Below are 16961 nucleotides of genomic sequence, written 5' to 3' on the forward strand. Positions count from 1 at the left end.
AGGAGAGAGTGGGGCATGCAGTACTGAGAGCATCTTCCAAGCTACTCTGCATTGGTTGTCTGAATTACCCCAGTAACTGTCCACTAATTCTTAACTGACATTTCCAGGTAGACATATTACAGACCTAGGTAATGAGACAAATTTCTTCACGCCAGATGTTTACAAAGGAAGCCAAGACTTCCTACCTTTAATTTCGCAGCTTGAAACTATAGGCAACCCTAGGCAGCTCCTAGGATCTTATCAGTACAGCATCAACAATGATGATAACAACCCAGGAAACAATCTGAGTGTCCCTCATCATTCACGGTCTTGCTTTCCACAGATTCCACCTCTATCTGGAAGCAGATAATCCTCCTCCAGATGTACTGTCAGGTCAACAGTAGCCTAACACTAAGTCACAGTGCCTGTGTCATTCACTTCACTTCATCTTGTAGGCATTTTATTGTCTCACACCATCACAAAGAGGGTGAGTACAGTACAGCTGGATATTTTGAAAGACCACATTCACATAACTTATGAAGTATATTGTTATGATTGTTCTATTATTATTGTTTTTAATCTCTTACTGTGCCTAATTTACAAATTAAACTTTATCATAGATATGCAAGTATAGTATAATTATAATTATACCTTAGTATAATTATACTATATTAAACAGTATAATTAGGATTTGGTACTGTCTATGGTTTCAGGTATCCACTGGGGGTCTTGAATATATCTCCTATGGATAAAGAGGGACTACTGTAGTTATTTCCTGCTATAATGGACAAATTTTAAAATAAAATCTATGCAAAAGTATTGTAAATGCAAAAAAGTTGGCATTTTTTAAAGTTGCCTTCTTTTTACTCTCCTCAATTATAATATAATCACTACTAAGCTCCTACTATAAGCTAGGCTCTGTGGTGCATGCTTCTTATTCACTTCTCATCCTGTGAAGTAAATCAAATTATGATGTCCATTTTAAGGTGATGAAAAAAGGCAGAAGTTAAATAATATGCCCAAATCATATAATAAGTAAATGATGGAATGTCCAATTCCAAAGCCTCTGTACTTGAGTTAGATGGGTGTTCTGTGTCCACCTAAATACAGTTCACCAGGACACAAAACTTAACATCATCATGTCAACCTTATTCAATCTTTGCACTAGTCCTGTGATGTCCTGTCCACTATTAAGCAGGTGGCCAAACCAGGACTCATAGGTTAAGTAATTTGCCCAGAGTTACAGTCAGAAACAAAGAACTGAATTCCAATCCAGGCACAGCAAGTTTGAATCCCATTCTGGATGAAGGATCAAAGGTAGCTGACCTGGAAAAGATGACAAAGATTGGTCCAACAACATTTTATGACACAATCTAATTTTCAAAATCCAAATATTGCTTGTGAACACCTGACCACCTTGCCTGTCATTTCTAGTCAAACATGATCAGAAACCTCACAAACACACTTGGAATTTCTTCGTAGACAACAATGCAATCAGGTACCTACAGATGAAAACTCCATAGCATATCCATGAGTCCCAGAGAGTACTTTGTGATTTGGGTCAGTAAGATAGTCTTTAGGATGTTAATCATTTATTTAGTGTCTTATAAATATCTTAGTCATCCAAAAGAATCATTTTTACTCAATTCAAGAAAATTTCATTTCGTTCCTATTTGCTGGGCATAGTGTTAGGTTCATTTCTCTCTAAAAATTCATGGCACAAATTTAAAATTTGAAAAATAAATAATGAGAGTCTCGCCCTAGAGATACACACTACTTAATGGGGAAGACAGATGTATAAATATTTGGATTTCAGACATAAAAACACACTCAAAGTGTTAAAAGAAGTAGTATGAAGTTCAGATGCAGCAGAGAGCAGGAGATTAACTATGGAGGGGTGGGCAGGAAAGGCTTCATAGAGGAGATCTTAGTGCTAGGTATAGAAGCATGAATCAGAGTTTTGCAGAATAATTCTAGATAGAGGGAACAGCATGTTTGAAGGCTTGAAGAAGCAGGCATGATGGAAGAACTGCACATGGTGATATGTATTGAACATGATATCATGTGAGATGTTATGTGAGAAAAGGAGAGAGAGATCATGGATGGGACTGGGCAAGCTGGAAGGGAGTTGGCATACCCTAGGGTAGACAACAGGTAGTCAATCAAGATTCTAAAGTCTGGTGGTGATATACTCAGAGTGTTAGAAAAATCACTCTGAAACAGGGTGAGTTGTATGTAGCAGGGAGAGACTAAGGCAGGAAGCCAGTGAACAAACAATGAACACTGAACAGTGAACAAAAAATAGCACTGAAATGGGGTCAAGAGGTTGTGGTTACTTGGTTTAGGTTTTTGATTCTCCACATGCAAGTTCATACACGTGCATTCATGTGTGTGCATGTGTATGTGTGTTTAGCTTGTTTGATTTAATCTGCAAACAAGTTGATGGTCTCTAAACCCTCTTCTTCCAGCTCTAACATTTTCACAAATATAACACATTTGCACAAACAAAACACATTGTCAGGGTGCACTCATGTGACAAAAATTGATGACTTAATATACTATAATCTATAATATAAAACAATGTATTAAAGTTTGCGCTGTTATCAATTAAATATGAATTCTGTCTAATGCCCTGAACCAAAGTCCATTAGTCTCAGATCATAAATTTATCCATTTGAGAACCATAAAAGCAGTTGCTGTTATTGACAAGAGGCTTAAAATATTCTAAGCTAGGAGAATATTTGATGGGGACTCTGAATTAGTTAACAGACTTTTTCAGGGTCTCCATGAATGAAATCTATACTTATTCAGATGGCTTAAAATTTATTCATGATTTTAAATCTTCATGGGGCTGACAGAACTCCTTAATTAAGCAATAATCAGGTTAACTCAACTAAAAAAAAAAAAAAGCAGCTAAGCTACCTTTGTGATGCTGGTCTCCTGAAGCTCTGAAGAAAGAAAACATTACTCACAGAAAAAAATAATAAATAACAAATTAGCTGATTCTAATAGTTCACGAGTTGATTAAAGTTGAGATCAAATAAAGGCATCAATCATTACCAAAGAGTGTAGGCATAAAAACAAGTTCTTCTATAAACCTTTTGTAATTTTTAAAGACAGTATCTAAGAAAGCTGATTTATACCAAAATGTAAAGCAGAAACTAAAAACAAATGTCCCTCCATATTTGATAGCACAGTATCAGAAAAATGGGTAGCAATTAACTCCAATTTTTAAAAATGTAAAACAACCTCTCTATAGCATCTTGCAATGTAAAAAAACCTATTTCTCAAAAATTAATATGAATAGTCTTGTGTTATTCATGAATTTATTATTTTCTCGATTTAAGGTATAGTAAGCATTTATACAAAGTAAGCACAAAGCTGACAAAGTCACTACCAGATAGAAAACAAAATCAAATAATCAAATAATCAAAGCTCAACATGCTAGAATGTTGGACTGATACCAAGAAGATGAAACTAACTGGTGTCAAGGTAAAGGTCTGAATTTTGTTTCAAAAAAATCAGTTATATATTCTTCAGGGAGAGGATACTATGAATACAATATCCTAATGATCTTCATATATACCAAGAATGCATTTACGATGCCTAAAATACATATTCCAAGGAGAGACTGTATTAACAGGTGTGTGGGGCCCACATTAAAGGAATTATCATTATTCTAACTGTTTAAATTATATGAGAAGACAGGCTTCTACTTGGAGAATCACACTTAAAAATTCATAAAGGTAAAGGATTTAGAAAACAAACATTAAGAGAAACTATAAAAAGTGTATTTGAAATAGAAAATACTAAAAGGAAACACTGAGTCCACTTTTTAGTATATTAAGAGTATACTAAGAAAAAAACGAGAATACACTGAGAAAAAGCAAAGGTTTATTATATAGAAGAGGATGTTAACTTTTTATGGGACAAAAGAAATTATAAGGAGTAGGTTTTCTGCTCAACATAGAGAGGTACTTTCAAGTGATTAGGATTGTTTGAAATAGAATGACTTATTTCTGTACTCTTCCTGTAAACTTCTACATTGCTTTTGCGAGGTCAAAGGTCCCTTCAAATCCTCTTTCAATGATAAATGAAAACTTACACCACCATCACGCTAATGCTATAATTTACTACAATAGCACGAACACACAAAAAAAGAAATCTACACTTCACTCTGGATACTGAGTGCTATTTTTTTTAATATTAAAAAGGAACACACACTAAGATCAAAACAGGAAGAAAATTAATATAATTCACTGATAATTCCATTTATAAGAATTATAATAATTCTTATAAAATTGATGTAATAATAATTTATTATTATTAATTATAAAATTAATAAAATTCCTGATAATTCCATTTATAAGAATTATTCTAATAAAATTCTAATGAATAATACAAAATACAGATGAGTGTCTGTTGCAAGTTATACTTGGAAAAAAACTTGAAAAATGCCCAATAGTAACTAAAGAATAGGTAAATATGTTAAGGTACATTTGTATAATGGATTATTTGCAACTACCAAATTATTTTATAAAAGTATTTAATGTTATGAAAAATGCTTATAATGTTTACTGTCCTTTATTAATTGAAAAGTTACAACATTGTATAGCCAACATAATCTATTTAAAATGCTTTTTGGAAGGTAACAAGACAATATAATATAGTTTAATTTTTTCCTTTATGCCTTACGTGTTTCATATTTTTTTCAGAATAAGTTAATTTACTGTGACTATCTTTAAGGAAGACTTCAACTAGATAACAGATTTCATATTTTCTTTGACCAGGGATCTTTGTTTTTTGTAGTGTTGGCATTTAAATAGGTATAAAAAAAAAGTATATCCTATTGCTGAGAGTTTGGCACAGATGAGGTCTTGCCCGGCCACACCACTGGGACAAACCGCAAACAGACTGAGGACGGTTATGGCTCCCGCCCAGCACTGCTCAAGTTCCCATGCACAAAGCAGGTTCATCTCCATCTGGAGGTGAGACTCAACCACATTCATCTTTCTGGGCCTCAGTTTTCTCATGCTTAAAAATAAGTTACAGTGGAGGCATAGGGAGGGCTGTGCAACACAGACAAGACAAGTAGTGACTCTACAGCATCTTACTATGCTGATGGACAATGACTGTAATGGGGTTTGTGGGGGGGACTTGGTGAAGGGGGGAGTCTAGTAAACATAATGTTCTGCATGTAATTGTAGATTAATGATAACAAAATAAAAATAATTAAAAAAATAAGTTATAGTGAAGATTTCTAAGGACAATTTGAGTTCAGAATATCAAATTTTAAGTCTTCTCCTTTTATATTTGGTTTGAATGTTTCTAAATGTAGTTTTCCAAACTTACACAGAAGCTATTTATGTCCCTAAACATGTTAATGATATTTTTAATATTAATTTTCAAGTAATCTATGGATGAAATGATATGGTACCTTGGATTTTTCTTTAATTCAGTTGTGGCCGTATGGGGCACAGTATGAAGGATTATAAATGAAACAAGGTTAGGCATATGTTGATAATTGTTGAAGCTAGGCAATAGGCAAATACTTTGGCATATGTTTGGAACTTACCATCATTTAAAATTTTATTTAAAAAAATAATATTCTTTTCTCAAACCTCCCCTACCCTAACTATATCAAAATCCAACTTGGTCCTGAAGGAAAACCTTGAAAAGTTAAAGGTACTATGATTACTACAAAAGCACTATTTACTATATATGTGGTATTATAAATTCTAAATCTTTGTCTCCCTTTGATGTATATAAGAAAAATTCCATTTTTCTAATAAATGAGTATTTTGAATAAAGAAGACAGATTTACTTTATCTATAATACCTAATTCCCCAAACTATATCCATCTTCCCCTACCCTGAAAGTAGACTGACATAATCTCATTCTTCAGGCACTAATAGTTGTTTCTGATGTCTTTAAAATTATGAAATAAGATTTCTAAAGTTTTTTTCAACTAACATATGTTTTAATATGAATGGCTAATCTAACCCAAATCTATCTAGTATGACAGCTAAATTGTAAAACCAAAAGGAAAGCATATTTTTGCAAGAAACAACTTTTAACTACTATCAACGTTGGACAGAAGTAGAAGGAAGATAACTACAAAGAGTCATGATCTAATTACTCAGTAATGAATAAGAATCTTCTAGGCAGTATGCATCTGCGAAGGCATTTTTTTTCTACCTAGAGTCACGGGTGCTTATAAAAACTATTTTGACTGCAATCAGAGAAGGCAAAATTTTTAAAAATCATGGGCATTTTGTAGATGGCATTTATATTAGGGAAGTTTTATCATCTGAATTCCCAGGATTTCATGTCCAAATCCAAAGTTTTAAATAGCTTATTTAATGTTTTAAATAGCTTTTAATAAATTAAGCTCTTTCCCCCTTTTCTCAGTGTTTGATCCATTCTCCATTTCTACCACATTGCCATTAACTACAACAGAGAACTTTTAGGATTTTCCACAATAAATAAATGATTTAAATTGTATTTTGTGTCTAGCATGCTTTGGATGTTTCCTTTATTTCATTTATCAGTTTTTAACCTTATATTTTTATATTTATCTGGCTCACTAGACCATAAACTTCAAGAAAGCAGAGACCAAGTCTGTTTTGCCCACTACTGTATTTCCTCACATCTGACATTCAGTAGGCACACAGTGCATAACTGATGATTTACTAAATGAAAGAATTATTTGAAATTTTATCAGGGAGACTAATTTTATCATTTAAAAAAATTACTTGGTGTTCCTGCATCAACCTAAAACTTATACCTTCTGATCCTTAAAAATTTAACAGTGATAGCAGATAAGAGGTAGTTATCCAAAAGACATGAAGAACTCACATACTTCAATAACAAACAATAAAAATAATCCAATTTAAAAGTGGAAAGAAGAATTAAATAGACATTTCCCCAAAGAAGACATCCAAATGGCCAACATGTACATGAAAAGATGATCAATATCATTAATCTTCCGGCAAATCAAAACCAATGAGTTTCACCTCACACCTGTGAGAATGGTTGTCATCAAGAAGACAAGCGATAAGTGTTGGCAAGGATGTGGAGAAAAGGGGACTCTTGTTCACTGTTGGTGGAAATGTAAATTGGTTTAGCTACTGTGGAAAACAATACACTAGTTTCTCAAAAGATTATAAACATGATTATCATAAGGTCCAGCAATTCTCACTTCTGGGTATATACCCAAAGGAAATGAAAACAGGATACTGAAGGGATGTATGTAGTCTGATGTTTATCACAGCATTATTCACAATAGCCAAAATATGGAAACAACCTAAGAGCCTGTCAACAGATGAATGGATAGAGAAGATGTGATATACAATGGAGTACTATTTAGCCGTGAGGAAGAAGGAAATCCCACCATTTGCAACAGCATGGATGAAACTAGAGGACAGTATGCTAAGTCAGACAAGTCAGACAAAGACAAACGCTGTCTGATTTTATTTATATGTGGAATCTTTAAATAAGCTGAATTCATAAAAACAGAAAGTGAAATGGTGGTTAACAGTGGCTTGAGGGGTGGGGGATGGGAGGTGGGAATGAATAGTAGAGATGTTAAGAGTACAAACCTGCAACTAGTAGATAAATAAAACATGGAGATCTAATGTACAGTATAGATTACAGATAACAATATTGTATCATAAACATCACACTTGCTAAGAGACTAGATCTTAATTATTTTCATTACAAAAAAGAAATGATAATTACGTGACATGATACAGGTGCTAGCTAACACAAACAATGGCAATCATATTGCAAAATATAAATGTATCAAATCAACATACAGTACACCTTAAACTTAAAAAACAGTTAAACAATGGAAACATTTTTTAAAATGTTTTCAACCAGAACACACAAATATTCATAAAATGTATAGAAGATTTTCTCTTAAGCATTTTGCTGCTCATAAAAAGTATCTATTTCTAGAGATTTCAGCTAGCATGCTACTATATTCAATCAAGTAAAAAGTTAGTTGAAATGGCCATTCCAGATAATTCCTCACAAAAGATTGAATTCTCCTTCTGTGAAAAATTTTACCTAAGCACATGTTTCTCATGCACTGCAATTTGTCACCCTGCTCCATGGATTCGTAACATGACATATATGAAATATGAATATAAAACATATGAAACATAAAACCAGGCCTAGTCCAATGCAGCAACAATCAAAAGGCTAATTTCTCTTCCCTCTGGTTGATGTGACAGTATCATAGGGTATCAGCAAGAGACATCTATTTTCTGTTACTGTCTGAAAGAAAAGAGAGCACACCCAATAACTAATTTTCAAAAAGCAATTTTTACAAAGGAACATAATTTATCTCTCAAATTGGGCTTTTTTTAATGTCTCTCAAGATGGGCTTTTTTTAAATGGTTCAGACAGTGGTCTACTCTCTTATTTCACCCAAAGATGACTAGATTCTGATGCACAGACTTTATCAGTTATCATTCATTATACTTGCAGTCAGACAGAAGGAATATACTTAAGAGCAAGAAAATGATCAGATTAAAGAAAGAGAAACTAAAAATTCAAACCTCTGAGGCCTATAGCACTTTACTCATGCCTCAGTTTCTGTATCAGAAAACAGAGATTTTTGTTGTTGTTTAGATTTTTGTAAGAATTTGCTCTAATTCACAAAATATAATCATAAAATATTTTCTAGGTGATAGTCCAATATATCATAACTTAATACTTTGTTCTTTTCAAGTCAGTATTCTGGAGTGAACACTGAATTCAAGATAAAGAAAAAAAACATTTTAAAATACATGTATTCTTTGTAATATAAAGCCAAAGCATAAAAAAGCATATTAACAGCTTAAAAGCAAGTTCACATGGTGTAATGTGACCTATATTATGAAAATCATTTGGTGTACTTCCTGAGGTGGTCACAAAGAAGCAGTGCAGACAAACCAAAAGAAGGGAAAAAAGTTGTTGCTTACTTGCAGCTGGAAAAAGTAAGGGCCCCCTGGCCTCAGATTCTGATGGTGTTTCTTGCTGGTTTTTTGACTCATGGATCTTTTCCTCTTCTTGACTGCAGGTAGCCAACATACCCATTGGTTTTTCCCTGCCAACTGAAATTAAGATTTTACAAAATGCCATCCTCTCAAAATCACTTGCTTCTTCTCAGAAAACACAACGTATGTTCAGCTATGCAAGTTTAAGTTCTGCTATTGTTTCCATTTCAATGCCTAGTCAAATCTTTTTACTGTGCATTACATAGTTACCAAAAAATGACTTTTGATTCTTAGCAGCAGGCTGTGCATAAATGGTATTCCTATGAGATCTATTCACTGCTTAATAAATCCAAGTAGTAATTTAACAACACAGTATGAATTAAATTAAATATTCAAGATGTTTTTTTATAGATTCTAAATGGGAATTCCTTTGATAATCTGCTACTTAACCTTCCTCAAAAAAGTGAACTAACTAAAATATCATTCAAACAATACTTCATGTGACCTTACTGAAATATGAGAAATATACCTGTAAATGAAGAAAACATTAGCTATTTTTCTGACTTTATTCAGAAGCAAGTAGTTTTGGTGTCTTGTTCAGGAATAGATATCTCCAACTTACCTGAATAATGATTTCAATTTTATAGCATATGCTCAGGAGTGCTATTTATATTTATGATTCCTAAGTTTAAGCTGTTTGTATTTCATTCTTAAGAATTAGACATATTATTAAGAGGCAGTAACTCATACTATGAGTGTCAGATTTTAGAGACCTCATCAACAACAAAAAATTATATAGATGTCTAATTCTACATAATAATCAATAATAACTACTTGTTAATACCACAATTACAGTCAATAATTTAAGATGACTCATAAAATGTTAGCATGAAAAACTATAACAACCTCATAGGTATGGTTAATTGAAATAAGCAACACTTAATCATATGGAGTGTACCACTGACTATACAATACTAGTGTCTGAAAAACTGCCCATGACCATATTATCATTTATATCTTTCAACGATATAATTTCAAACAATAATAGCTTTTACACACCAAACCCTGTAGAACATAAGTTTTCCACTTGATTTACAATGCAATGTTTAGAAAATGGAGATTGGTTAAATGAATTTTTAAATGTTAAAAGGAAGATAAAAAATCACTAGAAATACTCCCACTGAGGGTAAATGAACATTTGAAGAGAGACATTTAGAAGATTCCTAAATATAATTTAGGGTCCATTTTATTATGGTCCAATTAAGGGACCAATAATTAAAGGACTACATTATTTACAAGTAATGCAGAAATCCAGGATTTACTAAGAGAAACTCTCTTCTAGTCTGTCATAAGCATAAGAATAAATCAAAGCACAGCATATGCCCCCAAGTGAGAACACTGGTGTATACTGAGGAGAACATGGCCTATGGAACATGTGGAGAAAACAGTGTCCCAGTCCAGAAGTTAGAAACAAGAATAGAAAGGGCTGCACAGCAGGGTCGGTCTAAGCAGGCTGAAATAGAATGAGCATCTCTCATCTCTCTACCCTCCCCACACTGGCTTTCCAAGATTCTACCTCATCCTCAAAAACAATGTCAGTATCCTTTTATAGACACAATAGTTGCCTTCATAGTAGGAAATTCAGGTCCTGAGAGATATTTTCTGGTGAGGTCATCTGGGACGTTACTGCCCATCTGTACAGAAGGCTGCCCACTTTGCCTTTGGGCCAGGTGGGTCACAGATGAAAGTCCAAAATCCAGTAAATGGCCCTCCAATAGATTCACAGCCTACTATGAATTGGACTCGCTCTTACTAGTGTGTTCTTTTTGACTCATTCTCACATTTTAAAAAGGTGCTTGAAAATTTATCAACTACAACATAAAACAAAACCTATGATGAGGACCAAAGAACTAGAATTGTCTAGCTGGAAACCCTCTCAAAAAGGCATGTATTACACATACAGCTAGAATTTAATGATTAGCTTATTCATTTCAGATAGTGTCTCATTATATCCAAAAGTTTACACCACACAGAAAGGCTGCAACTCTAAAAAGTGAGTTCTGGGAGAGTCCTGAGCACAGGGGCTCTGCCCCTGTGAAATTGAGGTGCAGTCTCCTTTCCAAACATAGATAATACACATCCAGATAATACATTGAGAATATTCTCTGTTGGGTCAGTATAATAACTGCTCATGTAAGCAAATGAGAGCAGATCTCTTCACACTTCCTCCTACACATAAGGTTCATAGTACCATGAATGTAAATTCATGAAAGAGAAAACAGAAGAAGCTTTGCTACACAAGTTGGCTAGCACAGCTAAATCATATTAGGATAAGTGGCTTTATTATAAATTCTCAATATGCAACTAATTAAACCAAATCCTAACCAACTTGTAGATGAAGAAACAGGAAAGTTGTTATTTTTCCAAAGTGATTAAAAGAGGGAGTGAGAAGGTATCTTTTGTCTTCCAGGAATCTGTCAACCCAAATATATTTAAGTTGTAAAAGATACCATGATGAATTAGAGGAGAAACTAATAAAATTGAAAGCAGGAATTGAATGGAATCAAAAGCTAATTCTTTGAAAAGATCAATAAAATCAATAATTGTTTAGTCAGGCTAACTAAGAAAAAAATGTATGAAAGGACACAAATTACTAAAATTAGAAATGAAAGAGTGGGCACTACTACAGATCCTATGGATACTAAAAGGATAAAATAAATACTATGAATAACTTTATCTCCACAAATTTGATAACCTTGAAGAAATGGACCAATTCCTTGAAAGACACAATTTGCCAGAACTCATACAAGAAGACATTGACAAAATGAAAAGGCCAATATCTATTAAAGAATTTGAATCAATGCTTAATAAACTTTCAAAACAGAAAGCACCAAGCTCAGACAGTTTACTGAAGGGTTCTACCAAACATGTAAGGAAGCAATTATACCTATTGGCTATAATCTCTTCCAGAGGGAATACTTACTTATTCTGTGAGGTCAGTATTGCCCTAATACCCAGACCAGACAAAGAAAACTACCTCTTATGAACACAGATGCAAAAATGTTCAACAATATACTAGCATATTGAATCCAACAATCTATGTAAAAAGATCAACATACCAAGACCAGGGGAGATTTATCACAGGTATCCAAGGCTGGTTCGACATTAAGAAAATCAATTCATGTAATCATTTTTAGTCACTTATCTGAGACATTCTGTCCTGGAAGGTGCAAGAGCACAGAAAAAGGTGATCTGTGAGGGACCCCAGAGATGCTGAGGGATGGAACCAAGAGCCTGGTGACTAGGTCATGCCCTTTTCTGTGCCATGCAGCAGGTCCGGGAGTGGTCATTTTTTTTGTCAACAAACCTGTCCATCCTGGTGGCAGAAGTGTGCAAGTGATGGCCCTGGAAGTGGACTCCTTGGAGCCCGGCCAGTTCATGAGGAGCCCTATCCTCATCTCTCCGTTGCCAGTACTAGATCAGGATCTGCCACTTATGACAGTGGGCTTACCTCCTGCTTTTGTAAATAAAGTTTTATTGGAATAGCAAAAAAAAAAAAAAAAAAGTCAGTGAAAATATTCCATCGACGCCATAAGGATGGGTCATGTGATTATCCAGGAAAACAATTATATTCGCTAGTTTGTTAAAGAATATGATAAAGGATACAAATGAACAGCCAGATGAAGAAATACTCAGGGTGAGTTCTGGGAGAGTCTTGAGCACAGGGACTCTGTCCCCATGAAACTGGGGTACAGTCTCCTTTCCAAACACAGACCTGGAAGCTCCACGAATCCCATACTACTGGGATTTTATAGAGGCTTCCTCATGTAGCCATGATCAATTATTAACTCTCCTCTCTGGAATGTTGGGGCTGAAAATAACAAGCTTTTAATTATGGCTTGGTCTTCCAGGAGACCAGCAGTCATCCAGGGGCTCACCCAGAGTCACCTCAGTAGAACTGATAAACACTTAGGAATTTAGAAGGGCTTTAGGAGCTCTGTGCCAGAAACCAGAGTTAGGGGTAAGGGACAGAGAACAACATATATTTTTTCTATTACCCCACACTGTTCTCTAAATTTTTTGTTACATCTTGTTCTTCTGATCTGGAAGGAAATTCAGCATTTCCTAAAAAAGTAAGGGAAAATATGGGTAAAAGTAAAGACAAATTATACACAGAGCAGTACTGATAATGATGTACAGCAATACAGCAAACACAACCTTTGCACAGCAGCCATTCTTTGTGCTTTCTTTTGTTGAAGTGTGCACAGTCTAATGATTAGAGTCAAATAAATCCCTTAGAGGAGTTGTCACAAACAATTTTTCAGGTTTACTTATCATTGCAGTTGTACATGGGGAAAATATGAACTTGATGTGGAAGCCAAAGGGCTTATAGTGTACACATGGGTTTCTTTAACATTGTGGTGCCCATCTTGTGAAAATATTGGGTAAGTATTACTAGCAAGTGTATTTTGAAAAAATGATGCTTCCATATCCTTCCTCAGAATACCTAAAATTCACAATTCTTCAATAAAACTTCCAAAGCAATGTCTCCAGCATTTTTGCCCTTATTAAAACAAAAAATTGCCTCAGTATATTTAGGAATGAGTTCTTAAAAATTGCCTCTGTAGACGGGTAAGATTCCTCAAGGGAGGAACAACCTAAGACAGGCACAGTCGCAGGGGGGCCATTAGGTGAGAAATTGGGGATCAACAGAGGTGAGGCTCAGAACCTCACCCCCCCTGTTTTGAGAGAAATCTTCTGCATCCGTGGATGTTTTGCTGCCCTTGTCTAGCTTGGATTAATACTTAGTCCATAGGCACACACCTGATCATCTACATTTGCCCTCTTACAGCACTAAACTATGTTTTCTACCTTTATCTTGCATCTACCTACCACTTCAGCATTTTATTAAAAATAAAAATAATAATAATAATAAAGGGAGAAATGTGGGATCAACATATAAATCAAGTATAAAAATCAAATGAATATTCATATTTGACCTGATTGTTTATAGTTCATAATGCGTGATCAAAACCGAAAGTTTCTGTGATGACTGCCCTTGTACTGTTCACCATGTAAGAACTTATTCACTATGTAAGAATTCGTTCACCATGTAAGAACTTGTTCGTTATGCTTCAGAAGATTGGAGACTGACGAGAATTAGGCTTGAGATGGATTAATGATTGTACATTGAGCATTGACCCCCCTATACTGAATTTTATTGTTGTTAACAACCATTTGATCAATAAATATGAGAGATGCCCTCTCAAAAAAAAAAAAGTTAAATTATACCACTCAGCACCAACCATTTTTAAAATTTGATAGACACCACTCCAGGCATCACACGGGGTGCAACATGTATAAAAGAATGGATGAATAGAATGACAGATGGACCCTGTATCAGTAACTTATTGCTGTATACAAATAATCACAAATTATCAGTGTTACTTAAAAATTATTTCTCATTCACACTTCTCTGTGGATTGGCTGGGGAAATTCTTCTACAGTTTGCAAATCTGTCAGTTGACCACTCCCGATGTTTTATTTTGGTGTCCAAACTGGAGAAGCAGTAGTTACACACGTAAGTTTCTATTATTTGGTAATGGCAGAAGCACCAAAATGCCAAGCCCAATGGTGCAGACACATTTCAAGTCTCTGTATCTTGTCTACTAGCACTTCATTGGCCAAAGCAAGTCATATGACTAAATTCAAAGTCAAGGATCAGAGTAGTACATTCTACTTCCCTGAGTCTAATGCAAAGGTGTGGACATATAACTCCATTTATAGAAAAGTGAATAATAGGGACCAATAATTCAGTTTATGACATATGGATGGATGGAAGGCTGGAGAGAAGGTCTGATCATCTGGTAGAATTATACAAAAATACAATCTATTTAATTTTATATTCAAATCAAAGTATTATATTAAATGTTCCTTGAGTAGAACAGAAAAATAAACTGAACTAAAGGAATTGCTGAATGTCAAGTAAATGTTTTTCCACTTTAAGATATATTTGTTTTTTTAAATCTCTTTAAATTTTTAATTAAAATGATTATAAAAATATTGAAGTTGGCTAATTCACAATCAAAATATAGGTTGGGCATGGGGACAGTAGTACAGCAGGGAGAATACAGTTAATGATTTTGTAACATCTTACTATATTGATAGTTAGGACCACACTAAGAGGGGCTGAGGATTTAATAATATGAGTAACTGTTGAAGCACTGTTTTGTATATTTGAAAACAACAGAAGATTGTATATCAATGATACTTTAATAAAAAAAGATTGTGTATCAATGATACTTCAGTGAAAAAAAAATTGCCTCTGTAGAGTTAACACTTCTTGGAACAGTCTATTTCTGTGCAAGTTCTGACATTTATGATACTGGTGGTGAGATTCCCTGGATCAGTGAGAACTTCTTGGTCAATATGGATTTCTACAACAGCAGGAAGGGAACTATGCAAACTTTCACCATCAATATTTCCCAGATTCTGAGAATACTAATAAGTAACATGTCTCCCCAGGCAAGAGAAATAAAAGCAAAAATAAACAAGTGGGACTACAACAAACTAAAAACTTCTGCACAACAAAGGAAACTATCAACAAAGAGAAAAGGCAACCTACTAAATGTGAGAATATATCTGCAAATGATATATCTGATAAGGGGCTAATATCCAAAAAATATAAAGAACTCATACACCCCAACACCAAAAATAACAAATAATCTGATTTCCATTTGAATAGACATTTTTCCAAAGAAGACATAGAGATGGCCAACACACACATGAAAAGATGCTTAACATCACTAATCACTAATCATCAGGAAAATTAAATTCAAAACCATATGAGATATCACTTCACACCACACAGAGTGGCTAATGTATCAACAAGACAATAAATAACAAGTGTTTGTGAGGATGTGGAGAAAATGGAACCTTCTGTATACTGCTGGTAGGATTGTAAATTGCTGCAGACACTGTGGAAAGCAGTATGGAGGTTCTCAAAAAACTAAAAATAGAAATACTATATGACCCAGCAATTCCACTTCTTTGAATTTATCCAAAGAAAATAAAATCACTAATTCAAAAAGATATGTGCACTCCTATGTATATCATAGCATTATTTACAATAGCCAAAATGTGGAAGCAACCTAAAAGTCCATCAATAGATGACTGTATAAAAAACATGTGGTACACATATATAATGAAATACTACTCAGCCATAAAAAAGAATGAAATCCTGCCATTTGCAACAACATGGATAGACCTAGACAGTATAATGCTAAATAAAATAAGTCAGACAAAAAAAGACAAACATATAATTTCACTTACATATGGAATCTAAGAAACAAAATAAAGGAACAAACAAACAAAACATAAATAGACTCACAGACACAGAGAACAGACTGGCAGTTAGTTGCCTTCAGGAAGGAGGGTGGGGGAAATGGGAAAAATTGGTGAAGGGAGAAATAGTGAGAATGATCAATATCTTGATCAGCGATGATTACATGAGTATATATACATCTCAAAATTTATTGAGCTGTACACTAAGATTTGTTCATTTTACTGTATGTACCTCAATTAAAAAAAGATACCAAAATAAAAAAAATCAGATAAAATTGTTTTATATATACAAGACTGTAGGCCCAATTTTTTGTTTAAAATGTACTTTTGTATACTTAGAGAAAAAGATAAGTATATGTAACACATGTTCATATTAAAAAATAAAAATACATACATCAAAATATAAATAGCTCTTAATCTCTGGATAGATTTCTACTACATTTTCAAAGTTTTCCACAATTGCATGGATTATTTGTATAATAAAAAAAGTAGAAAAAGAAATTATATAAACAGATTATAGATATCTATCGATCAGTGTATTCAATATGGAATCAGAAGAATTACCCTCAGCCCTGTTATCCATATTATATTATATCATAGAAATAAGAATTTTTCAAGCATTTACGTGCTTGATCCCCAGTGACTGTACTGGGT

At 33.9% G+C, this 16961-nt stretch overlaps 1 protein-coding gene across 1 annotated transcript in view; it reads right to left on the reverse strand.

Annotated features, from left to right (window-relative positions):
• RP1 (RP1 axonemal microtubule associated) overlaps window positions 1-16961 on the reverse strand; it is a 370859-nt gene that overhangs the window by 120600 nt on the left and 233298 nt on the right. The window contains exon 17 of the mRNA XM_036999525.2: window positions 8949-9080. The gene's annotated coding sequence lies outside the window, so the exon portion shown is untranslated. The remainder of the gene's footprint in view (window positions 1-8948; window positions 9081-16961) is intronic.

The sequence above is a fragment of the Manis javanica genome, chromosome 2, assembly GCF_040802235.1.
Source record: "Manis javanica isolate MJ-LG chromosome 2, MJ_LKY, whole genome shotgun sequence".
In the NCBI taxonomy this organism is placed as follows: domain Eukaryota; kingdom Metazoa; phylum Chordata; class Mammalia; order Pholidota; family Manidae; genus Manis; species Manis javanica.